Source organism: Psittacula echo (assembly GCF_963264785.1).
Source record: "Psittacula echo genome assembly, chromosome: 3".
NCBI classification, from domain to species: Eukaryota; Metazoa; Chordata; class Aves; order Psittaciformes; family Psittacidae; genus Psittacula; species Psittacula echo.
In genome coordinates, this window is record NC_137736.1 from 80,220,967 (window position 1) to 80,237,948 (window position 16,982).

Consider the following 16,982-nt stretch of genomic DNA (forward strand, 5'->3'; position numbering starts at 1 on the left):
TAGAAAGACATTAATTTGATGGGTGGACCACTCAGTGGATAAAGAACTGGCTGGATGGCTGCACGCAAAGAGTGCAAAAAAGTCAACGGCTCAATGTCCGGCTGGAGACTAGTAACGAATGGCGTCCCTCAGGGATCGGTGTAGGGACCGGTCCTGTTCAGCATCTTTGTCAGTGACATGGACAGTGGGATTGAGTGCGTCCGCAACAGGTTTGGTGAGGACGCCAAGCTGTGTGGTTTAGTTGGTAAGCTGGAGGGAAGGAATGGCATCCAGAGGGACCTTGACATACTTGTAAGGTGGGCTGATGCCAACCTTCTGAAGTTTAGCCATGCCAAGTGCAAGGTCCTACACCTGGGTCAGAGCAATCCTAGGCACGGCTACAGGTTGGGCAAAGAAGAGATTCAGAGCAGCCCTGCGGAGAAGGACTTGGGGGTGTCGGTCGATGAAAAAATGAACATGAGGCGGCAATGTGAGCTCACAGCCCAGAAAGCCAACCGTATCCTGGGCTGCATCAAAGGGAGCATGACCAGCAGGTTGAAGGAGGTGATCCTGCCCCTCTACTCTGCTCTCGTGAGACCTCACTTGGAGTATTGTGTGCAGTTCTGGTGTCCTCAACATAAAATGGACATGGAACTGTTGGAACAAGTCCAGAGGAGGGCCACGAGGATGATCAGAGGGGCTGGATCACCTCCTGTATGAAGACAGGCTGAGAAAGTTAGGGCTGCTCAGGCTGGAGAAAGGAAGGCTGCGTGGAGACCTCATAGCAGCCTTCCAGCATCTGAAGGGGGCCTACAGGGATGCTAGGGATGGACTATTCATCAGGGACTGTAGTGATAGGACAAGGGGTAATGGATTAAAACTTCAACAGGGGAAGTTTAGTTTTGATAAAAGGAAGAAATTCTTTACTGAGAGGGTGGTGAGGCACTGGAATGGGTTGCCCAAGGAAGTTGTGAATGCTCCATCCTTGGCAGTGTTCAAGGCCAGGTTGGGCAGAGCCTTGAGTGGCATGGTTTAGTGTGAGGTGTCCCTGCCCATGGTGGGGGGGTTGGACCTTGATGATCTGAAGTTCCTTTCCAACCCTAACTATTCTATGATTCTATGATTACCGTGACAAGCCTTCTGATGCCCAGTCATCAAGAGAGCTTCAACGTGCTCATGGTAGACTGACATATTATGGTCTGAGTTTTCATCTTAGTTATGCTCTCCTCTTTGCTGATGAACAATGTGGAAGTTAAGCAAAACTGGAACAGAATAAAGATTGAATTATCTGTTTCATTGAAATATAGCTGTTTGCACTGCATCTAAATTACGAGATACAAGTTTGGATACGTGTCTTTCTCTACAGCTGTGATATTTCCAGGTTTACCCCCCTCTTGCTGCTCTGCAATTTAAAATTCTGGGTTCTGCTGTACTTCTCATAATTGTGAAATAAGACACCCTGGAAGAACTTTCTCCTTTTTTTTTTTTTTTTTTTTGGTTGTTGTTTTTGTTTTTTTGTTTTCTTTCTTTTCATTCTAGGAAAATAAAGATAAGGGTTATTATGAGAAAATAGAATTTAAATATACATCAGGATTGTTAAGGCTTGCTGAATCCAGTAGCCCAGTGGAGGCAAGGCTGGTATAGCTGCATGTTGCCAGATCCAACTGATAGTGAGGCTGCAGCATGTGCTTCCAACAGGCACACATACAAACACACAGAGATATGCACACATACACACACATACATATATGTATATGCAGAAGCACAGAATCATTTAGGTTGGAAAAGACCTTTAAGATATAGAGCCCAACTGCAAACCTAACACTGCCAAGTCCACCTCTAAGTCATGTCCCTAAGTGTCCACCCAGACCCACACACATACACATATGTACACCAAAAAAGACAGTTGCTTACTCAGGATCAGACAAGTTTAATTTAATCAGACAGGACAAATTGGCATGATGGCTCCACTGTGGCCTCCTCCAGGAGCTACAGGAAAATTTCTCCTCTGGCTCATGGAGCATCCCCTCCCTCTGTCCCAGCTGAAACCACAACAAAGGGACATATGTTACCTTGGAAAATATAGTATATAAATTGTTTATTTTTCTTTTTCTTCCTCCTACTTGGTTCAGACCACTTTTCTACAGACTATATCTTAGTCTTAACTGCACTACTGATCAATATCACTTTTGCATGTGGGGAGTGAGGGTTAAAGGTAACATTAACCTTTTATTATCTCAATTTATAACTGATTTTAAATATTCACTTGGTTTTATAGGTTGTTTTGGTAATGAAAGTTTCCTCTTATTTTGTGTTGTGCTTTAATTGTATTTCAAATCCCAGATGCCTTTATAAAATTCTAAGACCTTAAAAAAACCCTAAACTTTCCTTATATATTATCTTAATGAAAATTAGTTTACCTGTCTTCATAAATAAAGCACTCTGCATTGTATACTAAGCAGTACTTCCACATGAAAGACAGTATTCATTGCACTGAATATACATTTTTCTGAAGAATAAAAAGAAGGATTCCTATGGATGTTTGCTCTCCCTTTTCACTCTTTCCTGCATTTACTTTAATCTAAGAAACTGTCATACTACTAGACTTAAGACTAATTCCCTTAGAACCAAGATAAAATAATGGACAAGGCATGCAGGAGAACACTAAATAAATTGTGTTCAGGAGAACAGACTGGAATGGTTGCCTGCAGATTGCCCCATAATAGATTTCCAGCATAATCAAAAAGCAAGATCACATTTAAAGAATTACTGTCAACAGTGATGGGACTGTATCTCAGCATGATGGCTTCAAATAAATGTTAAATGTTCCCTGTAAGCCATGAAACAATGTACTCAAACTGCATCAAATATTAATGAAGCTTTCTAAATTTGGTAACATCAAATTTCAACCCAAATCGAATGAAATACGCATGTATCCACACACGTATGTATACTTATGTATACACACATGAACACATAGGCACCCACAGTTAAGAAAGCTATGTAAGTGTACAAGCATAAACACATATATATATAGACTTCCACTGAAAAGCAAAACCAAAACCAACTATTGAACAAAGAAGAAATGATATCACGGAACAGAGTGTGCGAAATTACAGTGGGAGGGGGAGGCCAGTTTCAACTTACAAATATTAAACCTATTTTTTTAAAAAAGTCCTTTGTCCTTTTGTTAAAATGCTGATATTTTAAAAGCTGATATTGTTTAAAGTACAGAAGTATAGCAGTTTGTTCAGTTAATGTGCTGCTGATTGTCACACAAGATTTAATAGGGTATATGTATCACACAAAAGAAGGAAAAAAGTTATGAAGCTTTTTATTTTTATTTCTCTAATACAAAATGTTCCTTGTAGATTTTTGCATGACATACCAGTTTTGCGAATAATCAATTTTAATGAATTGTTTTTTATAGAGGTACTGAAAGACTCAATTTCTAATGTTCAGTTCAGCTAATATGCCTCTCTGTGTTCTGGACATCTCTATTTTAAAGACATGGATAATGATCATAAGGTCCTTTCCAACCTTAACCATTCTATGATTCCATGATATCCATTATGACATAGCTTAATATTTCCGAAGAATAAGGTTCTACTCTGCAGCTATGGCTATTGTTACAATCAGACATTGAAACGATAACATTTTCAAGGCTTTTATATTGAAGTAAGATTTTAGTAGAAAAGTTCACTCCTATAGAGGCTCAGGAGCAGTAACTTACACCAACTCATTCAGGACAAGGAACTGCATCTCTACCCATGAATGTGGCGTTAAACATACAAAAATAAGTTGACATGCATACAGTTGTCAAACAGATATGAAATTCAAGCCAGCGAGTTACCTTTGCTATACAAAGAAAATGCTGGGGTGGCAGGATTATCAGTCAGAATACCCACAGCCCTACATGTATTTCTATAATGGAGAAAATAAATAGAAAATTAAATTCTGAAGTGCAGTTTGTCCAGGGAAAGATGCATTAACTTTGCACAAATATCTTTATCATAAAAAACGACTAAACCATCCTTTCCAGGAGGAACATTAATACTGACACATCTATTTATTGTGACTGTAGGTCACATAAGTGATCTACTCAACATATTAAAGGACAAACAAAAAACAGAAACCAACTTATTTCTCAGAGAAAAAAAAAGTAAAAAAAATAGAAAGAGGCAGTTTTCTGTCAGAAGAATAAGACAACAATTCTGAGTTTGGATCTTGTCTGCTGAGCTCTTTCAAAGGATTAAAAAAGTTTCTGAATTCTTCTTGTTTGTTCATTTGTTGGTTAATTAGTTTGTTTCTTTTAATATTTACAGGACTTATTTTAAATTTCTGTATAAATGAATAGTGTTGGTTTTAATGATTACTGACATTTTCACCAATTATATAGTATTAATTGTTGATGCTATATAATGATATATGGTTATACTAGTGCTGACAAGGTTATGTAGGAAAGTAAGAAAAGTAATAAAAATACACATATATACTTTAAAAGTTTCTAATGAGGATCAGCTACAATTTAATTTAAATTTCTATAAAATTTTGGTGTCAGTAGTAAGAAAATTATAATAAAGGTGTTCACTTTATAATTCAGGAAAAAATAAGGGGAGTTAAAATTAACTACTTACTTATCAGAATTGGTATCTTATTCAAATTAACTCATTTATGTTGAAGAAGGGACATAAACCGAAGCTCATAACTTGATTTACCATCCTGAAAAATTTGAAGGGTGTCCTGGGTTCAGCAGTAGCAGTCAGTTTTTCTCCTTTTTAGTAGCTGTTGCAGCACTGTGTTTTTGACTTTCAGCCTCGGAACAAAGCTGATAACAGTGATGTTTAGACTGACCAAAGACTTTGTGAGTCTCATGCTCTGCCAGGGAGGAGGAGGGGCCGGGAGGAAGCAGGGACAGGACGCCTGACCCAAACTAGCCAAAGAGGTATTCCATACCACAGCACGTCATGCCCGGGGAGGTAACTGGGAGCTACCCGGAAGGGCACGTCCTCTTTTCGGTCGGGCTCTTTTCCGGCGAGCGGTATCATATTTTCTTCCCTTGTTATTTCTCTTATCATTATTATTATTGGTGGCAGCAGTAGTGATTTGTGTTATACCTGAGTTACTGGACTGTTCTTATCTCAACCCGTGGGAGTTACATTCTTTCGATTCTCCTCCCCATCCCTCTGGGGAGTGGGGGGGGGGAAGTAGACTGCGTGGTTCTAATTTACGGCCTGGGCTTAAACCACGACAGTTCTTTTTGGCGCCCAACGTGGGGCTCGAAGGGTTGAGATAACGACAGAACTGACCAAGGCACAATGCTGATTTATTGGCTCTCAAAGTTGTTGTTTTTGATCTCACAGTCTCAATATGCCGTAGGTTACTTAGAGCCGGTATTTGCTGTGTTGGTGTTTTTCAAGTGTGGGGCTTGGGCTAAGGTTGTTGTCTCGTTGTATTTTGTAGCAATGACTTGTAATACAATAGAAGGATTGATCATGAAACTGATCTGGCTTGTGTTCCCAGTGTGGTCACCACCTTTATACATTGGGAGGTATATAATACAAATGCTTAGCAACTATACATCTTTTTTCTCCTTCCTGGGTGGTCAACCTATGAAGGAGACATTCTTTTACCCTCCCAGTGCCCCTCCCAGACCGTTTACAGCATCGTTTGAGAGTTTTGAAATTTTTGAGTGGCCTTTTAATATTGTTGAGACCTGTTTGCTGATTGTGATGGGGGTCACCATGTTGGCACGCATACAGAGTGTGTTTTGTTCACAACCATTACGTCTGATCTCAAGAGTTAAGCAGAGTCGGGTTTGGGTCTTGTCTGGGGTTAGACGACAAAATAGGGGGACCGAGAGATTTTCCCCGAGGCTGGACAGCCATGAGTGGCAGGGTGTGTGGGATAGTATGGGCAAGTACCTAGGTCAGTGGGCCCCTCCAGTGTTTTGGAATTTCACCACCGAACAACTGCAAAATCCAGAAGAATTAGTAAAACACTTAAATGAGGTGTGCTGTCATCCTGGTCATACCAGAGAGGGACGATCTATCTGATTTATCCAGCTCCTCACGTGTACCAACACAGGTCTCAGCTGTTAACAAAAGACGTCCTATTGTTCAAGACAGAAGATATAGAAGGCAAACACCACGGGCCACCCTATGGTTTTACCTGCGGGATCATGGAGAAGACATGACGAAGTGGGATGGAAAACCTACTTCAGCTTTGGAGGAACGGGTGCATGAATTGAAAATAGGAACAAGGGTCAAGACTAATCATCCCATGAGAGCTGCAGCTTCAGTCTCTGGTGAGCAGGTTCCCAGATGGAGTGGAAGAGCTGATTTTACTCCAGCTCCTATGATAACTAAGAATAATCCCTTTCAATACGACTTAGGTGTCCAACGTTGTGATGACTGTTAGAGGGACCCTGCCTCCAGCCAGGTGGAGGTAGGGGATAATCGGATTTACTGGACTGTGTGGGTCAGATGGCCTGGCACATCAGTCCCGCAGAAGTATAAAGCTCTCGTAGATACCGGTGCACAGTGTACCCTGATGCCGTCAAGCTGTCAAGGGGTGGAACTCATCTATATCTCTGGAGTGACAGGAGGTTCCCAAGAGTTGACTGTACTGGAGGCTGAGATCAGCCTGACTGGAAGGAAATGGCAAAAGCACCCCATTGTGACTGGTCCAGAGGCTCCATGCATCCTCGGCATAGATTACCTCAGGAGAGGGTACTTCAAAGACCCAAAAGGGTACCGATGGGCTTTTGGTATTGCTGCTTTGGAGACTGAGGAAATTGAGCAGCTGTCCACCTTGCCTGGTCTCTCAGAGGATCCTTCTGTTGTGGGGTTGCTGAAGGTCGAAGAACAACAAGTGCCAATCGCAACCACAACAGTGCACCGGCGGCAATATCGCACCAATCGAGACTCCCTGATTCCCATCCATAAGCTGATCCGCAGTCTGGAGAGTCAGGGAGTGATCAGCAGGACCCGCTCACCCTTTAATAGCCCCATATGGCCAGTGCGAAAGTCTAACGGAGAGTGGAGACTAACAGTAGACTATCGTGGCCTGAATGAAGTCACACCACCATTGAGTGCTGCTGTACCGGACATGCTAGACCTTCAGTATGAACTGGAGTCAAAGGCAGCCAAGTGGTATGCCACGATTGATATTGCCAATGCATTCTTCTCAATTCCTTTGGCAGCAGAGTGTAGGCCACAGTTTGCTTTTACTTGGAGGGGCGTCCAGTACACTTGGAACCGACTGCCCCAGGGGTGGAAACACAGCCCTACCATTTGCCATGGACTGATCCAGAATGCACTGGAACAGGGGCAAGCTCCAGAACACCTGCAATACATTGATGACATTATTGTGTGGGGTGATACAGCGGAAGAAGTCTTTGAGAAAGGGAGGGAAATAATCCAAATCCTGCTGAAAGCTGGTTTTGCCATAAAACGGAGTAAGGTCAAGGGACCTGCACAGGAGATTCAGTTTTTGGGAATAAAATGGCAAGATGGACGTCGCCAGATCCCTACAGATGTGATCAACAAAATAACAGCAATGTCTCCACCAACTAATAAGAAAGAAACACAAGCTTTCTTGGGTGCTGTGGGGTTCTGGAGAATGCACATCCCAAATTACAGTTCGATTGTAAGCCCTCTCTATCATGTGACCCGGAAGAAGAACGATTTTAAATGGGGCCCTGAGCAACAACAAGCCTTTGAGCAAATTAAACGTGAGATAGTTCATGCAGTAGCCCTTGGACCAGTCCGGAACGGGCCAGATGTAAAAAATGTACTGTACACCGCAGCTGGGGAGAATGGTCCTACCTGGAGCCTCTGGCAGAAAGCTCCAGGGGAGACTCGAGGTCGACCCCTCGGCTTTTGGAGTCGGGGATACAAAGGATCTGAGGCCAGCTATACCCCAACTGAGAAAGAGATACTGGCAGCCTATGAAGGGGTTCGAGCTGCTTCGGAGGTGATTGGCACTGAAGCACAGCTCCTCCTGGCACCCAGGTTGCCCGTTCTGGGCTGGATGTTCAAAGGCAGGGTCTCCTCTACACATCATGCAACCGATGCGACATGGAGTAAATGGGCTGCACTAATTACACAACGAGCTCGAATAGGAAATCCCAGTCATCCAGGCATTCTAGAAGTCATCATGGACTGGCCAGAGGGCAAAGGTTTTGGAATGTCACCAGAGGAGGAGGTGATGCGTGCTGAAGAGGCCCCACCATATAATAAACTGTCAGAAAGTGAAAAGCAGTATGCCTTGTTTACTGATGGGTCCTGCCGTATTGTGGGAAAACATCGGAGATGGAAGGCAGCCGTATGGAGTCCTCAACGACAAGTTGCAGAAACTGCTGAAGGGGAGGGTGAATCGAGTCAGTTTGCCGAGGTGAAAGCCATCCAGCTGGCCCTGGACATTGCTGAACGAGAAAAGTGGCCAGTACTTTATACTGACTCATGGATGGTGGCAAATGCCCTGTGGGGGTGGTTGCAGCAATGGAAGCAGAGCAACTGGCAACGCAGAGGTAAACCCATCTGGGCTGCTGCACTGTGGCAAGATATCGCTGCCCGGGTGCAGAACCTGGTGGTGAAGGTACGCCATGTAGACGCCCATGTACCCAAGAGTCGGGCCACTGAGGAACACCAGAACAACCAACAAGTGGACAAAGCTGCTAAGATTGAAGTGGCTCAGATGGACTTAGATTGGCAACATAAAGGTGAATTATTTCTGGCTCGGTGGGCCCATGACACTTCAGGCCATCAGGGCAGAGATGCAACATACAGATGGGCCCGTGATCGAGGGGTGGACTTAACAATGGACACTATTGCCCAGGTTATTCATGAGTGTGAAACATGTGCTGCAATTAAACAAGCCAAACGGTTAAAGCCTCTTTGGTATGGAGGACGATGGCTGAAGTACAAATATGGGGAGGCCTGGCAGATTGATTATATCACACTCCCACCAACCCGCCACGGCAAGCGCCATGTGCTTACCATGGTGGAAGCAACCACCGGATGGCTGGAAACATACGCTGTGCCCCATGCCACTGCCCGGAACACTATCCTGGGCCTTGAGAACCAGATTTTGTGGCGACATGGCACCCCAGAAAGAATTGAATCAGACAATGGGACTCATTTCCGGAATAACCTTATAGACACTTGGGCCAAAGAGCATGGCATTGAGTGGGTATATCACATCCCCTACCATGCACCAGCCTCTGGGAAAATCGAACGGTATAATGGGCTGTTAAAAACTACACTGAGAGCAATGGGCGGGGGAACTTTCAAGCATTGGGATACACACTTACCAAAGGCCACCTGGTTGGTCAACACCAGAGGATCTGCCAACAGGGCTGGCCCAGCACAGTCAGAACTTTTACATATTGTAGAGGGGGACAAAGTTCCTGTGGTGCACATGAAGAATTTGCTGGGGAAGACAGTCTGGGTTATTCCTGCTTCAGGTAAAGGCAAACCCACTCGTGGGATTGCTTTTGCTCAGGGACCTGGATATACTTGGTGGGTAATGCAGGAAGATGGGGAAGTCCGATGCGTACCTCAAGGGGATTTGATTTTAGGGGAAAACAGACAATGAACTCAATTGTACGCTGTTGCCTGCTATAGCCATCAACTAGAAGTCTGCAGGGCACCAGCGACTGGCCCTGACTTCCCTCTGACCATCATCCCAACAGAGAATGAACTTTGATAGAACCGGATGAGTTCTACAGTGAAGGAACGATCAGCATCAGCAGACAACGATCCAACACTGCACACAGCCTCTCCTGCCCTGAAAGACTGTTACAAGAGATGGAGCCCATTATCATGAACCGAACGGACTCAGTAGCTTTATAGGAATTGGTCCGTGCACTAAGATAACAGTGCACTGAAATGAGAGTGAGGGTATATGGAAAATGTGGGATCTGAGCATGACGTGAATGGTATGGAATAAGGGGTGGATACTGTCCTGGGTTCAGCAGTAGCAGTCAGTTTTTCTCCTTTTTAGTAGCTGTTGCAGCACTGTGTTTTTGACTTTCAGCCTCGGAACAAAGCTGATAACAGTGATGTTTAGACTGACCAAAGACTTTGTGAGTCTCATGCTCTGCCAGGGAGGAGGAGGGGCCGGGAGGAAGCAGGGACAGGACGCCTGACCCAAACTAGCCAAAGAGGTATTCCATACCACAGCACGTCATGCCCGGGGATGTAACTGGGAGCTACCCGGAAGGGCACGTCCTCTTTTCGGTCGGGCTCTTTTCCGGCGAGCGGTATCATATTTTCTTCCCTTGTTATTTCTCTTATCATTATTATTATTGGTGGCAGCAGTAGTGATTTGTGTTATACCTGAGTTACTGGACTGTTCTTATCTCAACCCGTGGGAGTTACATTCTTTCGATTCTCCTCCCCATCCCTCTGGGGAGTGGGGGGGGGGAAGTAGACTGCGTGGTTCTAATTTACGGCCTGGGCTTAAACCACGACAAAGGGGAAGTGGAGAATGGAAAAGTAGCCAATGGTAACACCTTCAATAAAACACCTTACTATGAACCAATGTTTTTAGACATTGTGTTCACTCACTATTTTCTGGAGATTCAAAAGGATTCAGCATGGATTTGACTGTGATAGTCAGTTGCACAGTAAAATAATTTTGTTTAGATCATGAATGTTTCTGCTGTAGTCATTTCCTTCACTTTTCCTGCTGCTATTAAAAGTCCGCACCTTATGTACAAGGCCAGACACAGATATTGTATGAATGGAGAGGAAAAAGGAAGCAAGGAATTGCCAAGGAAGGTGCTTAGTTGTGACCAGTAATGTTCATGGGACTACGACAACTACAGTGACAGGTACTAATGGAGAAGGAAGAATTACATCAATCTTCTCAGCTCTGCAAAATTCTGGCAAGAGCTATTCAAGAACTAGGAAATCCATGCTAAAGAATGCTGGCAAATACACATGTTAATTTGTAATAGATAGCATGGGTCTTCAGGATTGCTTTGAAAGGAGCAAACATTTCCAGGTGAAAATCTGATGCCGAGTCATACATCAGTTACTGTGATGAAAACCTGTCATATACTCACTTTATAGAAGGACAATACCTGCACTAAAAGCAATTCTGAAATTTCTAGTGCTTGGTGGAAATGCAACCATTATGGTACTGATAGTTGAATGTATGTACCAATTTATTTATATTTTCTTAGAAGAATTCAATTCAAATGCCATATTTATAGATCTAAGATCAGACCACAGTATTTTAACCATATCTAATTCATTAAAAAGAGTATATTTAAACTTCGCTTTGCTTAATAATCCTGTTTAAATCTCAATTAAACTGTCGTTAAAAAAAAAAAAAAAAAAGCTTGAAAATCCAATATCACAATAAAGTTTCCAGTTACAGAAAACTCTGGGGTCCTGTTGCCACTACAGACCTCACTGAGATCTTGTCTGCACACTCCTGGGGCTCCCTCCCTCCTGTCCATGAGCCAGGACCCCATATCACTCCCCTGGGCCAACAGTCCCTGCCCTGCAGAATGGTCAGTTCTTCAGTTCCTACAGTCCTGCCTGGCCATGAATCCTGCTGAGCTGGGCTCACAGACGAGTCCATGTCCTGGTGCATCAGCCTGCCTCAGTGCCCAAGGCCCTGCTGGACAGCCTGCAATTGAGTCCACAGGCAGCTGTCAGCCTGTGTGGCACCTAATGGCACGATTTTTTAAGTTGTGCCAATAGTTTGCAACTTTTCGCTTTCTCTTATCTATCTGAATTCACCTGTATTCAGCTTCCAGACACTGTGCAACTAACATGATACTCTGCCTGGCATTTAGGGGTTTAAAAATCAGCTGCTGTCATGGTTTAACATACTCCCTGGTGGGGTGAGAAAAGGTAGAAAAGGCCTTGTCTCTGCACAATCACTGATCATCAGCAGCTAAAACATCCCTATGTTATCAACACTCTTCAGAACAAATCAAAATCATAACCCCATACTATCTGCTATGAAGAAAATGAACTCTATCCCAACCAATACCAACACAGTTACCATGTAACATTTGTATAGTACTTTTAAGAATACACTAGTGAAATGATCCCAGCCTTCAATTTTGTTCACACTTTATTATATAATGTACACCTTATTGTATAATGAAATAATACACTTTCATAATCTCCTGCTATGTAGGTATGCATATTTACCTAAACCTACATCTAGCTTCTTGACATACAACTCATATATCTATAGAAGGAACAAAGAAGTTTTATACAGCTTAAGCTCTTGTCTGATGTGAATTCTTGTCAGATAGGTGAAAGTGAAATCAAAGCACAGATTCATCAAGCTGTACTCTTATTATCAACATCTGAATACATGGAATATATATATGAATATATGAGCTATCAAAAAACAGTACCATGTTGTAGATGCAGTACAGTATTTCTTTATTTATTTTACAAAAGTGACAACTGGACACTCTGAACAGCCTATAATTAATTCAACCCTGAAAACATTCTAAACAGCAAGTACTTTTTCTCTTTTTTATCTCTCTGCAATCTCACAGATCTTTTCTAGAGTTATGAAACACAAAGAGCCTCTATACACAATGTAATAAAAAACATGCTGCCCTGTTACAAGTGGAATCTACAGGGTGATAATGAAGACAGCTGCTGAATCATTAATATTGTGAAAGCAGAGTGAAAGGTAATATTTTTATAATTAAGCTTATTTCAAAAGCAGCTTAGATGTTGTCTTAGATGTTATTGAGTGATAATCTAAATTATTCTCTGTAATTAAGAGTCAAAAGGAAAAGAAAGCAAGTTTTGCATGGAAATGTTAAAGAGTAAAAGGGAAATTTTACATTCAGATCTTATGTTTAGGCTGAAGTGCCTACTAATAAGGCTTGCAATTATGAACCCTCAAAGTCACACTGTGGATTAAGTTAAAATCGGGAGATCCCTCTCAACAATCGCTACTATCAATGTCAAAAGAATAACCTGGCATATTATCTTCAAAAGTTAATTGTAACTAATTTTTACATTACTACAAAAGTGTCAAAATTTTATTTTGTAACAAAAAAAATTGAGTGTTTAAGAAAAAAGAATAACCTTTGTTCTATTTCTCTAGTGTCTGTTCTAAGTTTTGCTATACTTAACTTAGGCCTGAATATTTTCCCTACTAAGGTCAGTGTAAAGACCTGAATATTTTCCCTATTAAGATCAGTGCATTCTCATACTATTTCTGCGACCTAGTTTCTTCATCACAGTATGGCAGTATAATTTCAGAACTGATAGATGTAATTCTTGTTTAAAAAAGCACTTCATTATTATGGTCTAATCAGCACATAAGTTTATCATCTGATCAAATAAGAAATCAGCTGCAGATTAAGACTTCTAAATGAAGGTGTACTCCTGTGAAAGAGTCATTTGTGTTATCCTTACACTCAGTGGAGACCTGGGCAATAGATTCAAGGAGTCTATAATGTGGTACAGAGCACCATAACTTGGATATTTAAAATGCAATTCAGTTGTCAAAATGTAGGCACCTGCAGTTATTTTTTCTTGCTGCAAAGCCTGGTTTCCAGTAGCTGATCCAAAACAGTGCGGGTTTCCATTTAATTGTATTCCTAGATGCCGTAGGTTGTCACACACAACAGACATTCTGTTACTATGTCTGGGTAACAGAAACACTCTTTTGATTTGAATAAGAGTGAAATTTCAGAGCTTGTGGAGTATGTTACTGAATTGTCCTGAAAAGCAGGGGCCTAGATGAGGCTGTCTTTCACTACACAGGACATAATGGAGATGCGTGCTGTTCCAGTATGACAATTAGAGACAGGCTAGTATAGCCCGGAAAATTTCAAACAGTGATAGTCACCTACCTTTAGGCAACAGAACTAAATGCTAGCTCTCATTTAGATATAATAGCAGCTTCCACACCTAGAGATCTCTCTAATTTCCCATACTGTGGCATCCGATTTTATTTAAGAAAACTTAAAGATAGCTAAAATATCTGCATTGTACTGAAAGGTATTACAAATATATGGAGGACCTATGCCTTCCTGGAAGTCAGGCAGGATATCATAAGCCTACTTTTAAGACCCAGTGCTTATGTTTGGACAACTAAATTTGGCCCCATCTCACACACTGACATTAAAGTTAAAATTTATATATCCTAAAGTTCAAATGAATTTCAATCATCTGAGGCATTCCAAAGCATAAGGGACATCCTCCAAGGACTAGCAAATACTACAGAGGAACTATGGAGATCCATGCCTTTCAGAAAGACTCTATGAAGTCTATGCATGATAGCCCAGGACATCTTGAAGAACACTAGGTATCTACATGTGGACAAAAGAATCAAGTCACAGATTTCTGTATTTGAATTATTATTATACACTTGTTATAAGTAGGTGTGGTCATCTAAAATATATTTCAAATAAATTAGTTGAATTGTGCCTTTCTGAGCCTTGCTGTCTCTTTTAAGGAAGACAAAGTTCATTAGCTTAAATATGGACATGTAAAGATGGGTGAGATTAGTCTTGTTTTTACGGTGAATGAGACGTCATTTGTAGAAATGATTCCAAGGTACAGATAATAATTTGTTTCCATTCTTGTGGTTATTATTTGCACTGGTAGGTCAGGGTAAGTAAACAATACTGAGACAAATTATCCAGAAATAAAACCTGTATTAAGAAGTAAGGCTAGCTGTCTGTGTTAGCTATGTTCTTGCTATGCTATTGCAAGAAATGTGATTTTATTTTTAATCTGAGTGGCTTTAAGGCTCAAGACATGAGTGAAAAAACAGACCTTGAAGAGCTTAAGGAAAGAAGGAAACATATTCTGAGAAGGGCAACAGAAAGAGACGTTTAGGAGAAAAAAGAGCCATGGTGTCTGGTAATTTTAAGAAAGTGGAGGGGAAAGTTATAAAATATGGATACTGCTGTATCTAAGTCAAAATATTAAAAGCTGTATTTGAGGAGAACAACTTAGTAGCTAAAGAGGAGGTATGAACTGTATGGATAGTTTTTTTGGCGGGGGTTCAGATTTTCCTGTGTTATAGAGGCTTCATGCAACTTATTCATAAAATAGTAGACTTTTAAATCTTTAATGATCTTTTGCACCAATATAAAACTTTCTTTCTCAATTTACATTGCTGTTATAATTTCAGTTTTCCTGGTGAATTTGCTTGGGTTTTGGTTTTTTTAATATTATTTCAATAAAAGCTTTTACAGAAAATATTGACTAAGTTAAGTGCTTATTTGGCTCCAGTTACTTTAACTATACTTATGGACTTTTTCTTCAGAAAAGTTATAAGAAATTGTTACAAAGTTGCACTTGAATTTCTTCACTAAATTGTGCTTCTTTCAGAACTATTTTGAAAGAATCTCTTGATCTTTGTGATGGTGCATGGGGAATGCAGGTGGATCATTTTTTGAGAGATTTTTTTTAAGAATCTCATAGAGCAGAAATATGTTTTGAGTAGTAGAAATCAGCAGAAGAGAAGGTTTGGCTATTCCTTGAAATTATCTAGGAACCAGGACAGAGAAGAAGAAAAGTTTCTTTTTTGTTGTTTGGGGTTTTTTTGTTTGTTTGTTTTGTTTCCTTTTTTTTTTTTTTTTACTTTTCTGTTGAATTCACACACAAAACAAAACAATGATGTGTGAAACAATAGATATATTTTCTGTACATGAACTAATCAACTTAGAAAGCTAAGGTGTACAGGTAGAAAATGACATTCCAAAAAGTATGCATGTATCTTTCAAAATCATCTGTCTTTCAGTCATTTCAAAGCTATGTACTGTTACCAAATTAATTCTTCAGGAATTCTATGCAGAATATCATAGATGTTACTTTTAAGCTTTCAGCTTCAGTTTCAGTCCAAGCAAATCATGAATGAGGTATCAAGCTCATGGTGACGCAGGATGGGCACAGTGCTACTGTAATGCAATGCCATACTATGATGTACAGAAATTAATTTATTCAAATCTGGTACTCTTCACATTTTCCTCAGAGACACCAGCTTGGACACTAGTTTCTATTCCAGTAAAGGTTACAGCAGAGTCAGCCTAACAATACCGAAGTCATTTTTTGCCTGCTATTTTTTTCTTCTTGGTATTGTTTTCTTAGTTTTTTGATTATTCACTGAATAGCCCAAAGGGGATTAGAAAATGAGCACTAGGTATATGATCATGTTTTCTTAGTTTTCCATTAACTGAAGGGCTCTATCTCTTTGGCAGAAGTACAGTAAATTGCTTCAGGATATTTAATAATAGGAGTTTAAAATGTAAAGTACACAGAATTTTTCATTCTCAATAAATATTTATCCAAGGAAAACCAAACCCACCAAACCAGCATCTCCTCCTCCACATATTTGAAATGTATTTCTTGCATATTTCCTTATATCAGATTATCTGTACAAAGAAATAACTTAATTACAGACTGTTCTGATATATTTTTCACCCACAGCGACTAACTGACTAAAACCCTTCAGGGATCAACAGCATTGTAGTGATTTTCTGGCTTCAGCTAGTTGGTGAGAAGGAAGAAAGAGTCTCAAAAGGACTGGGTGTTTTTTTGTAAGGATTTGCTTTCTTGTATTGATTTCAAACAAGGCATTTTTGTTCAATATGTCTGTTCTTTCAGGAATGTTTAATTACTTAAAAGACTTTTCAATTTATTTTATACTACCATTGTCTGGTGTAAATAAAGATCTATCAATCTTACTAAGTTTATTGCCATACAAGTGAAATGAAACCTCTATTAGCCATTTTGAGTTTGCTTTCCAGACACATAGTAACAGGACATTTTGCAGTCTACTGGGAGACAATCTGCTCATATTCCTGATAAACGAACAGTGTGATCTTCAAGATCTGGGTTACCATGGTTACCAACATGTATTCTGTCTAACACTAAGTCACAAGATGTACTTACACTGTTTCTGAATTAAAAATCTGTTTTCAGAAATGTTGAACACAACAAGATTTTGAGGGTTTTTTTGGTTGGTTTTTTTTTTTTTTTTTTTTGGTG